Genomic DNA, 18287 nt, shown 5'->3' with positions numbered 1-18287 from the left:
AAGAACTAAAAAAAACTAAACACCAAAAAAAAAAAAAAAACCCCACCCACAAAACCCAACTAGGGTACAGAACTAACCAGAGGTCTCGAGGATGAAACACATTTTTTTTTCTTACTAATAGATACTTTATTTTTATTTTTTTATTTTATTATTTGTATATTTATTAAAGATTTCTGTCTACTCCCTGCCACTGCCTCCCATTTCCTTCCCCCTCCCCAATCAACTCCCCCTCTCTCATCAGCCCAAAGAGCAGTCAGGGTTCCCTGCCCTGTGGGGAGTCCAAGGACCTCCCACCTCAATCCAGGTCTAGTAAGGTGAACAACTAAACAGCCTAGGCTCCCACAAAGTCAGTATGTGCAGTAGGATCAAAACCCAGTGCCATTGTTCTTGACTTCTCAGCAGTCCTCATTGTCCGCTATGTTCAGCGAGTCCAGTTTTATTCCATGCTTTTTCAGATCCAGTCCAGCTGGCCTTGGTGAGTTCCTGATAGACCATCCCCATTGTCTCAGTGTGTGGGTGCACCCCTCTCGGTCCTGAGTTCCTTGCTTGTGCTCTCTCTCATTCTGCTCCTGATTTGGACCTTGGGGTTTCAGGCTGGTGCTCCAATGTCTCTGTCTCTGTCTCCTTTCATCGCCTGAGGAAAGTTAATATCCAGGAGGATGACTATATGTTTTTCTTTGGGTTCACCTTCTTATTTAGCTTCTCTAGGATCACGAATTATAGGCTCAATGTCCTTTATTTATGGCTAGAAACCAATGTTCCTCTTTTTGGGTCTGGCTTACCTCACTCAGGATAGTGTTTTCTATTTCCGTCCATTTGCATGCAAAATTAAAGAAGTCATTGTTTTTTACTGCTGAGTAGTACTCTAATATGTATATATTCCATACTTTCTTCATCCATTCTTCCATTGAAGGGCATCTAGGTTGTTTCCAGGTTCTGGCTACTACAAACAATGCTGCTATGAACATAGTTGAGCATATACTTTTGTTGTATGATAGGGCCTCTCTTGGGTATATTCCCAAGAGTGGTATTGCTGGGTCCATGGGTAGGTTGATCCCAAATTTCCTGAGAAACCTCCACACTGCTTTCCAGAGTGGTTGCACAAGTTTGCATTCCCACCAGCAATGGATGAGTGTACCCCTTTCTCCACAACCTCTCCAGCAAAGGCTATCATTGGTGTTTTTGATTTTCGCCATTCTGACAGGTGTAAGATGGTATCTTAAAGTTGTCTTGATTTGCATTTCCCTGATCGCTAAGGAAGTTGAGCATGACCTTAGGTGTCTTTTGGCCATTTGAACTTCTTCTGTTGAGAGATCTCTGTTCAACTCAGTGCCCCATTTTATAATTGGGTTGATTAGCCTTTTACGGTCTAGTTTCTTGAGTTCTTTATATATTTTGGAGATCAGACCTTTGTCAGTTGTGGGGTTGGTGAAGATCTTCTCCCAGTCAGTGGGTTGCCTTTCTGTCTTAGCGACAGTGTCCTTTGCTTTACAGAAGCTTCTCAGTCTCAGGAGGTCCCATTTATTCAATGATGCCCTTAATGTCTGTGCTGCTGGGGTTATACGTAAGAAGTGGTCTCCTGTGCCCATGTGTTGTAGAGTACTTCCCACTTTCTATCAGGTTCAGTGTGCTTAGACTGATATTGAGGTTGTTAATCCATCTGGACTTGAGTTTTGTGCATGGTGATAGATATGGATCTATTTTCATTCTTCTACAGATTGACATCCAGTTTTGCCAGCACAATTTGTTGAAGATGCTCTCTTTTTTTCCATTGTATACTTTTAGCTCCTTTATCGAAAATCAGGTGTTCATAGGTTTGTGGGTTAAAGTCCGGGTCTTCTATTCGATTCCATTGGTCGACGTCTCTGTTTTTATGCCAATACCAAGCTGTTTTCAATACTGTAGCTCTGTAATAGAGTTTGAAGTCTGGGATGGTAATGCCTCCAGACGATCCTTTATTGTATAAGATTGTTTTGGCTATTCTGGGTTTTTTGTTTTTCCATATAAAGTTGATTAATGTCTTCTCCAGATCTGTGAAGAATTTTGATGGAATTTTGGTGGGGATTGCATTGAATCTATAGATTACTTTTGGTAGAATTGCCATTTTTACTATATTGATCCTCTCAATCAATCTGCGATATATAAAGAACTAAAAAAAAAACTGAACACCAAAAAAAAAAAAAAACAAAACCCCACCCCAAAAACCCAACTAGAGTATAGAACTAACCACAGAGGTCTCGAGGATGAAACACAATTATTAAAAAACACTTAAAGAAAGGTTCAACGTCCTTTAAGATTTTATCTTACCCTAGCCAGAGGGGCTGTAACCAATAAAACAAATGGCAGTTCAAGCTGATGAAGATGTGGGGAGAGGGGATACTCTTCCATTGCTGGCCAAAGTGCAAACTTGTACAGCCACTATATGGAAATCAGTGTGGCAGTTCCTCAGGAAGCTAGAAATCAATCTACCTCAATGGGCAGCTATTACATACACCCAAGTTCTTTAACTGCTTAGCCATCTTTCTAGCCCTGAAGTTTCTTTAAAAGAACCCAAAAGGCAATGCTCAGGGAGGGAAAAAAAGACAAAACAAAACTCCACAAAATGTATTTTGTTCTATAAAATTTACACTTCGGTATCAAGCAAAACCAAGAGTTTATCTAAGATATAAGACAAAAATAATATAGGTATCTTCATCCACACATGTGTTCCAGAAAATCCTTCTAAATCTGAGATGGTTACATAGCATTAAAGAATCATTTGTTTAAAAATCACTAAGTAGAAACACACATCAATTGAACAATAAAATTAAAAATTATTGTAGAGTATGAAGTGGTGTTAGAGCTGAATCTAGTAAAACTTTTTTATCACAAGTTGAAAAAAAACCCACCAAAACTCCACAGAACATATGAAACATATCTAATACTACCAATGCAAGCAATCAGCCCAAACCAATATGGAAGCCTTTATTAAGACACTACCCAGTCATTCATTCATTCATTCATTTATTTATTTATTTATTTATTTATTTATTTATTTATTATGTATACAACATTCCTTCCATGTGTACCTGCAGGCCAGAAGAGGGCACCAGATCTCATTATAGATGGCTGTGAGCCACCATGTGGTTGCTGGGAATTGAACTCAGAACTCTGGAAGAGCAGCCAGTGCTCTTAACCACTGAGCCATCTCTCCAGCCCCCACTACTTTGTCTTTTCAACAAGTAAAATTCACAGGGAAAAAGGAAAACCAGAGGGAGAAACTTTTTAAGCTTAAATGAAGATCTAATATACATACTAACCAATGATTTTGATCCTGACTCTAATACAACTATAAAAAGATATTTCTTGGTCAAGATTGCTTTCCTTCTTCAGAATTTCCACTTAAAGATTCTAATGAACTCTTTTAACAACTTATAGCTTGTGTTTTAAAAGCAGAGCACTGGAATGCCCTCATGACCTGGTACTTGGTAAACTGAACCAAGAGGACTTGAGTATATGACATTTTGCAACTGTTATTTGATAGCTAAAAACTTTTCTAACATATCAACAAGAACTCATTTTAGAAGATATTAAAAACAGAAAACATGTATTTGTACAATCTTCCACACTGTTTTGGTTTCTTTTTGTTGTTGTTGTTGTTTTTGAGACAGGATGTTGCTACTATAGCACAGGTCTTGATCTTGGGTGGGTCCTGTCTCTATAATGAGATTATAGTCCTGTGTCACTACACCAGTTATTTTAATGCTCTTAACTTGATAATTCAGAAACAAGAACCAACTGAAAACCATACTGATAAGAGGCTTCAGGTTTAGGAAAAGAACATTGAAATATGCATCTAGTAGATACAACATTCGAGAAAATAAGTTTTACAACTTATAATATGAAACATGGCTCAAAATATTAACTATTGTATCATCATGTACTTACCTGGCAGAATTCACATGTAACTTGAATTTCATTAAGTTAAATAGCTTATCGTGTCCTCTGTTTCATAGCAAAGATACTGAAAACAAAATGGTTTCACACTGTTACAAACAGCACTGAAACATTTCTTAATATGCATTTGATTTTGAAAATGAAAGCACTTGATCATTCTCAACACTATTTCATCAAAAAAATTAAGAATATTTATATCAATATATTACTTCTGATATAAGAAAACTTATATAAATGTATTAATTAGAGGTATTAATCCATCAAGCTCCACAAAAGGGTTTAAAAAAGGAAGAAGTATTTAATTTAGCCCTTAGGGCACGGTTGGCCAGCAGTCATTAAAACAGCAATTTTTTTTTTTTTTTACTACATTTGAAATCTGATAAGAAAAACCAGACCTAAGTCAGGCTTGGTGGTACAAGCCTAAAATCCCCACTTAAGTGAGGCTAAGGCAGGAGGATCATAGTCAGCCTGGGTTAAATGGAATACCCTATTACAAAACAAAACAAAGACACAATCTCTCTCTCTCTGTCTCTCTCTCTCTCTCTCTCTCACACACACACACACACACACACACACACAACTTCAAAATTTGTACTTAGAAAGTTATCAAAATTTATTTGTTCCTGAATATAAATGATCTATATAGTTTCCTCTTCCATATCTTTGCAACTTACTTATTTAATGCTAGGTTAAATATAAGCAAATTGTGTGTGTATATGTAAATCATACTAAAATTAACAAGATAAATGGCCCACTTTAAAAAAAATCTGCCAACTCTTTTTCTGATTATTTTGGTATGCTTGTGTATGTAACATGTGCATGCAGATATACATGAATGTCAACAGAGGCACACTTTGCTTGTTTTTCACCCTGTTTTCTAAAACTAGGTTCGCTGAATTTAGAACTGAGCTTGGAACTCATTCACTGGGTTAGACTGGTTGGCCATGAACTTCAGGGATTCACCCCTCTCTGTGCCCACCCCACTTTCTAAGCCAGGGTTAAGGAAGTGTGCTCCAGCTTGTCCCGGAAGTACTTTACGACTAAGACACCACTACCATCCCGACTCCTCCTTCTCATCTTCTTTTCCCCTATCATGTGTTAAAGACAGTAAACAGTTTTCTCATTGCAAATAAATTAGTGGTGTGGGGAGAAATTATGTCTTGTTCAGAAAAAGTAGTAATTCCCATGCAGAAACAGACAACTGGCAGTAGTGATGAGTCCTGGAGTCCTACTTTAGGAGACGGGAAGGAGAAACTGTCTTCCCTCAGCCTAGGTAAAATAAATCATTTCTCTCCTCACATCCAACTGTACGATGCTACCTATGAAGAAAAGAACACTAGGATAACCCAAAGACCATCTCATCATGCTTCTGTCATTATCAGCACAATGTGAGCTCAGGCAGGGCAAGGCAGCTATCTGTGAGTATACCTAAGGCAACACACCACTCATTTAAATGCATAAGCATGTAAATATTAACTATCTATAGACAAATGGACAGTTCTAAAGAAGCTTAAGAAGTTGACACCTCCAGAATCACTGTTTTTCTCCAAAACAAATCTACACAACTGCTTTCCTAGCCAACTAACACAAATACCCATTCTCTTATCACTATTACATAATATCCAGTGGAGACAGCCATAAATACCGTTTAAGCATCTACAGCTAGAAATGGTAACAATTCCTCTAAGAGACTCTAAGTGTCATCTCTGGTATCTAACTAAACCTCCAACCTTTAAATCTCTGCTCATCATGTTCTCACAGCAAGCTTGAAAACATCTTCATATAACGAAAGCTGCCAAGGGAGCCTATAAATGGCTTGTGAAGTGCATTGAACTTATAGTTCAAAAACTATGAAGAATCTAAAATATGGCATTCCCATTCCTAAGAAAATCGTAAATAGTTACATTATGGTGCTTTAATATCAGTGAAGACACAAACGACCAGTACTTGTGGTAAAGGTCAGAGATTAACCACACCAAGTAACACAGAACTACACAGATCTAAGTTTAAGGACCTTTAATGTGAACCAAGTGCTGTTAGTTGAGGTGGGAAGACATTAGTCCTACAGATCCTACATCTGAGAAAGAAAACACTGTTTCTTCAAAGGCTAAGCTTTAACTCAGTCACTGTGTGGTTTGATAAAAGGGGATATCTACAATATACTTTTGAGAGTAAAATAAAACATAGTTCAATGATTTGTTTGCCGTAAGCAATCAAATGGAAGCCACTGTTTTCTTCTTTAAAAATAAGAGCAAGATGTAGTAGAGATGGCTTAGATAATAAGATGATTTACCCCAGGATTCTGAGGCTTCATTTTTGTTACAGAGGCTCCAATTCTCCAGACCAGAAATAACTTAAGAGTACTTTATATATAAATTTATAGCTACTGAAAATATACAGCCACACAATTTCGAATAAAAAGATTTTAAAAGCTGGGTGGTGGTGGCGCACGCCTTTAATCCCAGCACTGGGGGTGGGGGTGGGGGGCAGAGGCAGGCGGATCTCTGTGAGTTCAAGGCCAGCCTGGTGTACAAGAGCTAGTTCCAGGACCTGAACCAAAAAAGCTACGGAGAAACCCTGGCTCGAAAATTAAAAATAAATAAATAAATAAAAGATTTAAAAAGCACTGGGTAATAACTCCATATTAAGTACTCATTAATTTTTTCACTGATAAATTTTTAAGTCTGTATGTAAAACATGACTAACATCACTTTATTCCCGTTTGAAGACAGCTTGAGCTATACCGTGAGTTCTTGGTCAACCTGAACAAGAGTATAAGACTTGTTTCAAAACAACATCCAAACAAAACCATCCAAAAATCATGGTATAGACTGAGTAAGGTCCCATAATCTTATTCCAGACGGAGAGCTACAGTATATTAATCAATTCTATCACTAAATTGTTGAAGTGTACTAATTTGTAAGCATAAAGTAAAATTATGATTAAAGCTAAATACCCACAAATGTAAGTTAAAATTAAAGTATTTTATCAGACTATGAGAACCTAAATAACATAAACTCCTTTGAGGAGAGAGAAAGAGAGATTAGGCATCCTGCATATGCTAATATCAGATCATTTAAAAAGAGCAAAACATATGAACACTTAAAGTTCTGTAACCCACAAAACAATTTATAGATTAACTTGTTACCTTAAAATTTTTTAGGTAAATTAGGACTTTTTTTGGAGCTTTTGCTAAAAAGCTAAGTTTAAGAACTTTTGGATTATGAAAAGAATTATAGAATTTAAGCCTTTAGTGTGGTCTCATATGCCAATACATATCCCGTTTTCAAGAGGTCATTTCCAAATTTGCTAACCCTCTCCCTGACCCCCTAGACTGAATACTATCAATACAGGATACTAGTGTTTGAGGACTGTCAAACACAAACAGCTGTTATTTTCATTAATATTTTAGAGACTAATCATTACAATATGAAGAAAACAATTTTACATTCAAAGTTTTACTTTGGAGCAGGGAGATGGCATAGCTGGTGAAGTGCTTTCTGCACAATCCTGAAAAGATCTCCAGAACTCATGGGAAAAAAAGGCTAGCCCTGAAAATGTGGAGACAGAAGAAACCCTGGAGCTTGCTGGCCAGTCAGCCAGTCAGTCTAGCTGAATCAGTGAGTTCCAGGTTCAAAGACCTTGTCTCAGAAACTAGAGTAGAAACAAATGGAAAGACATTCAACATTCACTTCTGGCCTCAACATATGCATGCACTCATGATATGAATGTGCATGTGTACACATGTACACACACACGCACACGCAGGATGGGGGAGAAGCTCAAATTCCTTTACCTTTGTTGCTGGTGGGCCATGAGTTTTAGTCTGCTGACAGGAATCCCTAAGTTCTTGTTACACAAGCAACACTTTCCAAGCTGCCATCAGTATCTCTAGAGAAAAGGAGAGAAACAGAAAACACTTTTACCCTGTTTAACATACATGTTATATTTAAATTTTGCCCACTGTTTATCTTATTATATAGTTTCTTCCAAAATCTCAAATGTTTCAGAAAGATGGTCACCAAATAATACCCCAATTGCCAACACATCACCATCTACTAGATATAGACCAGCTTTAAGGATGGTGGTAAGGCAATAGAACCATGGTGAAAGGAAGAAAATAAATTATTTTTAGCAGTATATACCTAAAAATAAGTAATAAATGAAGTGTCAGAGTTGAATTCAGGCATCATAACATTCATAGTGAAAACTATTTTTCTTATGTTGCTGCTACACAATAAAATCTATGGACCCTAGTTTATGTGTATCTCACATGGAAATAGCCTGATGTTCCATGCATGCAGGCTAGAACAAGAGCCACTGATTAAATGCAACCTTATATTGTTTAGAACTTAAATTATTTCACATAAACACAGGCATCCTGGAACCATAATCATAAGGAACTCAGGGCCCTTTGGTGCTCTGACATGCTCATAAGTCCTTTCCCTTCAAGGTTTATCACAACTGTAAAGCTCTAGTCATCACAGCTGTACATCACACAGCAAAGGAAAGTAAATAATGACTTGCCTTTAAGGAAGCTTTTCACAAACACCAGAGAAAATTTCTACTCACATTCTATGGGGTAGAACTTAGTCACAAGTGGCCAAAAAAAATGCCAGGGAAGTTATTTGGCTGAGAGTAAACTCTTATAGACAATCTACAAAACTTACAAATGATTACACAGATCTGTTATGTAAGTACTGAACAAAGTGAAATGGCAGATGGTTCAGCTATTAACTATGCTAGGGAAAGGTACTGATTTCCAAAGCATGGTGTTCAAAAGGAAACAGATGATCTTGTACCATTCCCTTGGGACTGAGTCCCCATTATCAGGCCATCACCTGCCTAGTTAAAAACTGAAATATCAGTGAGTAAAAAGGGATGTGTATTGTTGGATAATTAATTGCCATCCTATTCATTTCTTTCTAAAATGTAAACAGCTCATAAAAGTGTCTTAAAGGTCCTGCCACTGGCAGAGAATGACCAACATTGATAAAGATTTCTCTATATATACAAGGCCAATCTGTAGGTAATAAAGAAGGGACAATCATGAATATCAGAACGGCAATGTAAGAGAAAAGAAAAATCTGAATCATTGTCATTTGGGAAATCTCTCTCTCTGTCTCATTTCTCAAGGCAGAGCTTCTCTGTGTAGTGTGTAGCCACCATGGCTGTCCTGGAGCTCACTATGTAAACTAGGCTGTCCTCAAACTCAAGACATCTACCTACCTCGGGATTAAAGGCATGTACCACCACAGCCAGGCTGAGGGTAAGCTCTTATAGACAATCCAAAAAATTTACAAATGACTACACAGGTCTGTTATGTAAGTACTGGATAAGGTGAGATGAATAAGAAGTTGGCAGATGGTTCAGCTATCAACCATGTTAGGGAAAGGTACTGATTTCCAAAGCATGATGTTCAAAAGGAAATAGATCACCTTGGAATAGGCCCCTATTATCAGGCCACATAAGAATTTGGGGAATTTCCCTATTGCAGATTATTGGAAAGAAGGGCAATACTTTCCTTTAGGGTTAGTGAAGTTTCCTTAATATCTTAAAGTAGAAAATCAGAAACCAGGAAGTGTCTCATTGCAAGGCTGGGAAAAAAAAATCTGTTTTAAATATAAACTGCTCCTTATGGAGAAAGGATTCAAAAAAAGATATTTAGCAACATAAATGCAAAATGCAGCTATAAATGGGACAGCAATTCAAGGACAATTTTGTGGACAGTCTGTAGTTTACTCTCTCCAAGTACAATTCGTTTTTCTCTGCGCTCTTACACTGCCATCCTGGTATTCATGATTGTCCCTTCTTCCTCGTCACCTGCAGATTGGCCTTGCATACTGCTCTGTGAGATAATGGGAAAAGCTCACATATTTCAGGCAGAGATAGATTCCTACAAACTATTGTTTTTCAGAAAAATGTTCACTTTTACAAGTGTGACTTTAGGTATGTTTATCTGCACACAGATGTTTATGCTCTTATTTCAGCAGTTGTTCACAAAAGATCTAGAACTAGCATCTTGAAACACAGCAGGGCAATTATCCCTTCAAGCAAAAGGCAACAAGGTTAAACTAACTTCAAGAATTATGATGATTTGGGAGCTGGGAAGATAGCACAGTGGGTAATGCATTCAGCATTGAACCTGAGTTCAAATTCCCAGCACACATCATGACAGGAGGATCCTGGGAACTCACTAGACAATCATCCTACCCAAAAGCGAACTTCAAGTTCAGAGAGAGATTTTGTATCAAAAAATAAGGTAGAGGAAAGGTTGAAGAAATTAATCTGATATGTACCCGTGTACATGTACACGACCATACACCACATGTACAAACACACCAAAACGAAAAGAAAAAGAACTGGAATTATTCAGGAGACAAAGAAATGGCTGTCAGCACAGTACCTGACACACAAGAATGAGGACTTGAATTTTATCTCCATTACTCACATACAAGCTAGGCCAAGAAGAGAGATATGAATTTGGAACCAGTGCTGGGGGTAAAGGAATCAGGTGGATCTCTAGAGCTCAATCGCCAGGTAGCCTTGCTGAATGCAAGAGCTCCAGTTTTAGTGAGAGACGCCACTTTGAAAACAAATGTGCATGGCTAGATGAGTCAAGGTACCTGAGTTTGAACCTTGGAACCCATGCAAAGGTGGACAGAGAGAACTGATTCCACAGAATTGTCCTTCAGTCTCTACACCCATGTCATGGCATGAATGCCCACAAACACACATCATGCAATGCATAAATACACCATCATCACCATCATAATAGTAACAACAACAAAAAATAAAAACTTTAAAAATAAGGTAGAGACTAATCCAGGCAAACACTGGAAATTCTGCCAGGCCTCCATACATGTGCACACATGTGAATGCACAACCATGCAGACATGCACTCATCCTCATGGATGTGCAGGTACAGCACACACACATTTTAAAAAATTACACTTAGTCAATCATCATTAGTAGTAAGAACTCACTTATAAAAACTTTTCATTACAACAAGGAAAATATAGATTATATATAATTCCTATTACAGTAACAGTAATTTCACTTCTTTCTCTAAGTATGTTGAAGTTTAGGAAAGTAAAATCCCTAGCCCAATAGCCACATTTCACCACTAAAACATACCCGACAAATGACACAAAGACACCAGCAACTTGCAACATAACTGGGAACTGATGGTACAACTATGTTAGCTGAATTCTTGGTAAAAACTTCAAAAGAAAAAAATATTAGAACTATGTCTTTTTTTTTTTTTTTTTTTTTGGTTGGTTGGTTTTGTTTTTTCAAGACAGGTTTCTCTATGTAGCTCTGGCTGTCCTGGAAGTCACTTTTAGACCAGTGACTTCTAGACAGGCCTAGAATTCAGAGATTCACCTGTCTCTGCTTCCCAAATGCTGGAATTAAAGATGCAAGCTTCCACCTCCTGGAAAACTGTAGCATCTTAATTTCATTAGAAGATATTGTGAAAGATCTCACTAAAATATTGATGATGGGATTAGTGAAAACTATGGCATCAATTTTTATAATCTCAAAATATGTATATGCTACACTACTACATGAAAAGGAAAGTCTGACTTAGGGGGAAAGGTACATATGGAACAAAATGAAATTCTCTGAAATAGGTTTATGGAAATTCTAAGGTAGTAATTTCTACAACAAATTATAAATTCCTAGGGAAAATACAAATTTGTTGCCAAAGCTACCAAATAAATGACTGTTGTACTCTCTGCAAGTCATGTCATAAGCATGCCTAAAGGGACTGCAGAAGGTGAGCATTTCTGGATCATCTTCGACAGTAATCACCTTAACCTGCACTGAGCATGCAGCCAGTCCTGACGCAGTTGTGAGCACTGATATACACTGCTCAAATGCTTACAAGGTTAAGTGCAGTTCTCCTTACAGAAAACAAATAATTTGCCTAAGCAAATTATGGGGGTCATAAGTAGATTCATGACAATTGAGTCCTAACAACTACCCTAAAACTACATTCATTGTGCCAGAAGAATATATGAAAGAAAATTAAATAATTTCTTAAAATATGTAATTCAGAAAGTAGCTAATAAAGTAAAACCAATAAATTCAATGTGCAAAGTGCACAAAATTTAAGCACTGATGTTATTAGGTTGTCATAAAGTTTCAGTCAACTTTAAGAGAAACAAATGGAAGTGGCAGAAAATATGAAATAGATATTTGTCCCAGTACATATGTTATTGTTCAGTAACTATAAAATTATATAGTCAACTATATGACTTTGAAACTTAAACAATACAACTTATTTCCCTTAATAATTCTCAATTAAGTAATCACATCATACTTAACAATCATAACCACAAAGTTAGAAAAGTGATGGCAAAGCTACCACATTTACACTAAAATGCCAGGATGAGCCTGCTTAACTTTTTTCTGGGAGAAACCAAAAGTCTCGACAACCTCATAAATATTTACTTCCTCTGATAAGCAATTCCATTGAGTTTATTATCTTATGAAACAACTCAAAGAAAGAAAAAGGTATCAAATACTGTAAAGTATATACAACAGAAAATTATGCTCATTAATTCATTGTTAAAAGCAGGGAAAGGAAAAAAAAGTAGCGGAGCACAGCCGCTAGGCATGGTAGTGTGTACCGTCAACGATACCCGTGAGGAAAGGCAAGCACATCTCTGGGAATTAGAAGCCAGCACAATTTGACAGCAAGTTCCAGGCCAGTCAGCGTTACACAGTGAGATGCTGTCTTCAAAATTAAATAAATAAACTTATTAAAAACTAGCTGCACTGCTGGGTAGTGGTGGAACACACCTTTAATTCTAGCACTCAGGAGGCAGAGGCAGGCAGATCTCTGAGTTCAAGATGAGCTTGGTCTACAGAGTAATTCCAGGACAGCCAGGATTACACAGAGGATCCCTGTCTCGAGAAAACTTTAAAATAAAAAAGTAAATAAATAAATGGATAAGTGAATGAATAAACAAATAAACAAATAAATGAACACAGCGAATTAGCTGGACAGGGTGGCTGATACCAGAGGACTCCCATAGGTCTGAGGCCATCACAAGTTTCAGGCCATTCTGGACTACAGAGTGAGAGAAAAGAGGAGAGGAGAGGAGAGGGGAGGGGAGGGGAGGGGAGGGGAGAGGAAGAGAGGGGAGAGGAGGGGAGGGGAGGAGAGAGGAGAGCATTTTTTTCCATTCAGGCACTTAATAGCAGGAAATTTAAGAGTGGTTTAAGTGACTTATTAACTGTAGATAATCACAAAATCTATAGAATGGAAAACTATAATGCTAGGAAAGACAAAACTAAGCGAGTAAAGGTAGAAAACTGGAATCCAAAAGTTTAGAACCTATTAGACAAAAGGAAAACATTTTAGAGAACATATTTAAAAACTGAAGGTGGCCCATGCCTTAAATCCCAGCCCTTGGGAGGCAGAGGCCTGGGGATCTCTGAGTCTGAGACCACCCTGGTCTACAGACTGAGTACCAGGATAACCAGGGCTACACAGAGAAACTGTATCAAAAAAGGGGGGAGGGGTAACCATATACTATTAAAATAAGTCAAATCTGTCTGTCCATTTGCCAAGTACAATTACTCTAAGAACTCTGTCAAGGATATCACAGTAACAAGTCACTCACTACTATATTCCAGTGCTTTTTATTTTGGGATATGAACGAGGGGGGGGAGATTTAGAATTACTAGAATTACTGGATAAGATATGAACCTGAATAAATACACCTACACCCCAAAATATATTTATGACCCTTTTGGTCTATGCTAAAAAGGAGCAGAGGGAAGAAGAGAAGAAATAGAAATAATAATTATTATTTTAGGGGGAGTGAGATGGCTCAGCCAGCAAAGCACTTGCTGTGTAAACCTAATAACCTGAATTCAACACCCATAACCCATATAAGGTGGAAGGAAAGAACTGCCTCCATAAAGTTGTTCTGACTGCCACACCCAAGTCGTAGCATGTACGCACCAATATAAACACATTATACATAGCCTAATGATAAATAAGATGAAAAACTTACAATGATCAACAAAAACAAAGTAAGCATCAAAGAATCTATCTTAAACTGAAAATATACCAGTTTTAGGTTTGTCACTTAAAGTCAACAAGAAGACATATGTATCACATACATGTTTATAATTGTATATTCCATATTTTGTTATATAAAACAGGTAATTACAATTACCATGGCCTTAAAGACTCATAACAGTCCTCCATTTTCTATGAAATGATACCTTATTTGAACTTTTTTGAGAAACAACAAAGGAAGTGTTTTTCTAGGAATTTTCTCCCACAGACAAAAACAGTGATGACGATCTCTACTACTTCAGCATTAGAGCCAATGAGACAGTTTCGTGCGTGAGAACCTTGCCATCAAGTCTGATGACCAGGGCTTGGTCCTCAGAACCCATGTGGTGGAAAGAGAACATTTATTCCTGAGTTGTCCTGTGATCTCCATACATATGTCAGCACCCCACAGACAGGCACATGCTACATAAATTAAACATACAAACAAATTACATAAAGAGGGTTGGGAATGCACAGCTCAATAGGAAAGAGCTTTCCTACAAGGGTAGAAAAGCTCGGCAGCTCAGAGTACCTGCTGCTCCTGCAGAGGACCTGGGGCAGACTCTAGCACCCACACCATGGCTTACAAAGACCTGTATTCTAGTTTCAGGGAATCAGGATCTCAGATGTCCTCTAAGGCACTGCACACAATGATGCACATACACACATTCAAGCAAAAAAATTAATTAAAATAAGCAAATCTTTAAAAAAAAAAAAAAACAGACCATATAGCATCTCAGGAAAAATTTTAGTCTGAAGAAATAGATGTGAATATAAGATAAACACAAAAATGTTGAACTATTGACTATAGTTTTTCTAGGCTACAAGTTAATAATACAAAGAGTAGTTCAAGAACTATCCCTACTAATTTTGAAAGGGGTCAACTGAATTATACAATTTCATTGCTTCTAATCAAGGGACATTCTGGAATTATGTTTTAAATATGAAAGAATTACCTTTCTAAGGGCATTACAATAGAAGTTACAAAAAAAAGAAATGCCAGTTCATAGACACACATATCATATCGGAAGAGCCCAAAGGCAAAAATGATGGAAACAGCACGTATGGTAGAGTTGTTTACCAGATTTAGATATATAATTGATTAGGAGAGTACAGATAAAGTACAGATTAGAACTCAAGGTTTCAAGACTTTTAAAAGTAGAAAAAACTATACATCTTGATTTAATGTTAGCCATGAGATATTTAATGGATGATAGAATTTCAAAATACAGCTTTAAAATTTTAAACACCCATCACAACACCCCTCCAATTATTTGTTAAAGGGCTGACATATAACCAGTTCCACCACTATCTTAGTTTAACATTGCTCCTCTACATAAAAGTAAATGTAAGCTTTTCTAGGTAACACATTTGCTATTGCTCCAAATACAAAATAAAGAGCTTAGTAATGTTAAAGGAATCTCCAGGTAGAAGTTTTTAGTACCTTATATCAAAAATAAGACAATCCGCTGGGCACTGGCCTTTAATCCCAGCACTTGGGAGGCAGAGGCAGGCGGATCTCTGTGAGTTCGAGACCAGCCTGGTCTACAGAGCTAGTTCCAGGACAGGCTCCAAAGCCACAGAGAAACCCTGTCTCTAAAAACCAAAAAAAAAAAAAAAAAAAAAAAGACAGTCCCCTGAAAGTGCATCTCTAGAAATTACAGATAACAAAGAACTGCAGGGGGGCAGGGGGTGGTGGCTCACAACTTTAATCCCAGCATTTAGGAGGCAGAGGTAGGAGGAGCTCTGAGCTCTGGTCTACAAAGGGAGTTCCAGGACAGCCAGGGCTACAAGGAGAAACTGTCTCAAACCACCCTCCCACAAAAACAGATACCAAAGAATTAAGTTCTAAATGAGCACAATATTACATTTTAAGCAATTTTTCAAAACTTAATGGCAGCAGCATCTTTAAAACTGAGACTGAAAAACAGCTTAGGAGGGCAGCATAAACACTGTTAATTTGAAGATTTTTCAAAATTATTTTTAAGACCTAGAAGCTTAACTATAACACAACTGATGAATTAAGACCCACGAACTTGCTGAGCTGTGTTGGTGTAAGCCTTTAATCTCAGCAATCCGGAGGCAGAGGCAGGAGGTTCTCTGTGAGTTCGAGGCCAGCTTGGTCTACACATGAGTTCCTGGACAGACCCTGTCTTGAAAAGTCAAAATAAAAAAATTCCATGAACTAACTTTTCTTAACCTATACAGGATACGTGTTTAGCTTACTCTACAAAATATCCCTATATGTTTGGAAAAAGTTTGCTGCGGTGGATTCTTCAAGTGGGATTAGTAAATTTAAATACAAGATTCTTACTGTGTCTCTTTCAGGAAATTATCTAGACTTACTTGTTTGAAAATAGGCTTTTATAAAGTCTTACTTTCCAGTTTTGGTGCAATTGATCAAGGCCATTTGGCTCTGAAGGAGTATTCCTGAGATGGTTATTACTACAATGGCAATTCCAGGGGTTAAGAATTTCTTCAAATAGGAAAAAGTGAGTTCAGAGAAGAGTCAGAGTTTGGTCTGGTTTCAAATATAGCAATACATGCTTGTGGTGTGAATGTCTCCATAATTTGTAATCCCTAAGAAACTGTGACTTCCACAAGGTAATCTAGGTATTAATAAACAGGCCTAAGGGTTTACAATGAATAATCCCTTTTACTCCATTATATTGACGGTAGTTTTACCCGGCCTCCTCAGTTTTAAGGGTCCCCATTAAGAAGAGACAATTTTATATTACCTAGATGCATAAAAATGGTCCCCAGCTCCTCCTAGGTCTGGTTCAATGAATGAGCACTATGGAGACAGAGAGACAGGCGCAGGCAGACACACTCACACCCCAAAAAAACCACACTATTCTCTCTCCCTTGTCTCTGGGGTATTGATAAAAGGAACAGATTAGCTCTGCTGAACATCCGTCGAGATTAAAAAAAAAAAAATGGGGGAAAAAGCAGAATCAACCTGCACCCACACCTCAGCCCCGCCCCACCTGGAAAAATTGGGGGGTGGCGGGAGTGTGAGGGTGGCAGAAAGGACGGGAAAGGCCAAGACACCTCCAGCTCCCAGGTTCTTCATACCATCGGCTCCATCACATTGCACCGAAGCCTGGGACCCCGGCTCGATCTTTAGCCACGCTGCCCAAGCCTTCTCCACCGCACCATCCCAAACCCCGCGGTGCTCAACCGTCGGAGCCCTGGGTGGGGAGCCCAGCGTGGACCCTCCTGCGGCCCGATCAAGGACTTGAGGCGGGGGTCCACCCCCGCCCGTCAGCTGGGCGGATCCGAAGAGCGCCCCGGGGACCTCTCAAGTGACCACACAAGGGGATGGTACAGCGGAGGGAGGGGTCTGAGGGAGCCGTTATTCCCTTTTGCTCAGGCTTGGGAAAGCGCGCGAGGGAGAGGCCGACGCAGCAGCCGCGTTACCTAACGGGTCCGGTCGGTCCGCCAGGCCAGCGGCGGCGGCGCGGCCACAGCCGTCCGGAGGGTTGGGGTCCACAGCAGGGGCGCCAAGGGGGTGGGAGGCGGGGGGTGGGGACTACGGGCAGAGACGTCGCCATGTTAGCGCCTTCTTCCTCTAGATCCTCACAGCCCCCCTAGACCCCGGCCCTCTCCCCCACTACTCACCTGCCCAGGTCCCTAATTCATGGTCCTGTCCACCCCCCGGCAGCCCGGAGCCCAGCCGTGTTTACAAACTAGCCCCGGAGGAAAGGGCTGAATCGCACTTTAAAGGCCACGGGCTCCCACAGGCTTCCGTCCTCTCTCGCGAGACCCGACTGACAAGCCTTGGCCCCGCCCCACTCCCGGCATCCCCGCCGCTTTCTTCTCGCGCCCCGCCCCTTCGCGCACACGCCCCTTCCTGCTTTCTACCGAGGGAGCGCCTACAGGTCAGGTGACGCCGCCGTGCTTCCGAAAGGGGGCGGGCCTTCGGGAGGGCGGGGACGGGGAGGCGGGAACCGGAGAGCACTCGGACGCTAGGGATTGGACGAAGGGCGCGAAAGGCGGGAAGCAGCGCCAGGGGGCGTGGCCAAAGCTTCAGAACCGTTGTTTCGGTAACCAGGGAACTGCAGGAAGCTGTGATTGGCAACCAGCGGGAGGCGGGCACGGCACCGGGGGCGCGCGCGCAGGTGCCGGTGGAGGGAGAGGGGAGGGCGTGGGCGGTGTGAGAGAAGAAAGGTGAGGTCTGGGGAGGCTGAAGGAGCCCAGCCCAGAGATCGGGGCGTCTCCGATGTGTCGGTTTCCGGCCTCTCTAGGGATCTGGGGGACACGGAGGGAGACG

The 18287-nt window shown here is 39.6% G+C and overlaps 1 protein-coding gene across 2 annotated transcripts in view; it reads right to left on the bottom strand.

Annotated features, from left to right (window-relative positions):
• Atf2 (activating transcription factor 2) overlaps positions 1-17784 on the bottom strand; it is a 69397-nt gene extending 51613 nt beyond the window's left edge. For both annotated transcript variants that reach the window (XM_050120108.1, XM_050120102.1), the window contains exons 1-3: positions 17636-17784; positions 7733-7827; positions 3928-4003 (exon numbers count right to left, since the gene is read on the bottom strand). The gene's annotated coding sequence lies outside the window, so the exon portion shown is untranslated. The remainder of the gene's footprint in view (positions 1-3927; positions 4004-7732; positions 7828-17635) is intronic.
• Between the last annotated feature and the right edge of the window lie 503 nt (positions 17785-18287).

The sequence above is a fragment of the Alexandromys fortis genome, unplaced genomic scaffold, assembly GCF_014885135.2.
Source record: "Alexandromys fortis isolate MF-2015 unplaced genomic scaffold, M_Fortis_MF-2015_v1.1 scaffold_8_1_9099942, whole genome shotgun sequence".
NCBI lineage: Eukaryota > Metazoa > Chordata > Mammalia > Rodentia > Cricetidae > Alexandromys > Alexandromys fortis.
Note: the sequence above shows the minus strand (reverse complement) of the source record. Positions and strands in the feature narration are given on the sequence as shown.